Source organism: Egretta garzetta, unplaced genomic scaffold (assembly GCF_000687185.1).
Source record: "Egretta garzetta isolate BGI_Z169 unplaced genomic scaffold, ASM68718v1 scaffold77, whole genome shotgun sequence".
In the NCBI taxonomy this organism is placed as follows: Eukaryota; Metazoa; Chordata; class Aves; order Pelecaniformes; family Ardeidae; genus Egretta; species Egretta garzetta.
The window spans coordinates 429,277-429,634 of NW_009260130.1; positions in this window are offsets into that span (position 1 = coordinate 429,277).

Genomic DNA, 358 nt, shown 5'->3' on the forward strand with positions numbered 1-358 from the left:
GATCCTCCAGACGACGATTTATTTTGCGAGATCCTGTTTTATCTTGTCATTAGGGCTACATTAAGCTGCAGGTTGAGAAGCCGGTTGAGGCAACCTCGCCCAGCGATCTGCCAGGGGGTCAACAAGCACCAGGACAGCTGCCGGCGCATTCGCCATCTTCCACCTGAAGCATCGGACCTTGGCTTCCCGCTCCCCACAAACCGCGATTATCGAGAGCAGCTTGGGAAGTGCACATCTTCAGAGCTCCGAAACACCAGACCGTGAGTAAATGTCACTCTTGGTTTGAAGCTTTTAAAAACGGGGCTTTGAAATGCAGGTGGGCGCCTTGAACCCTGGCGCAGCAGCCTGAGGAGAAGGG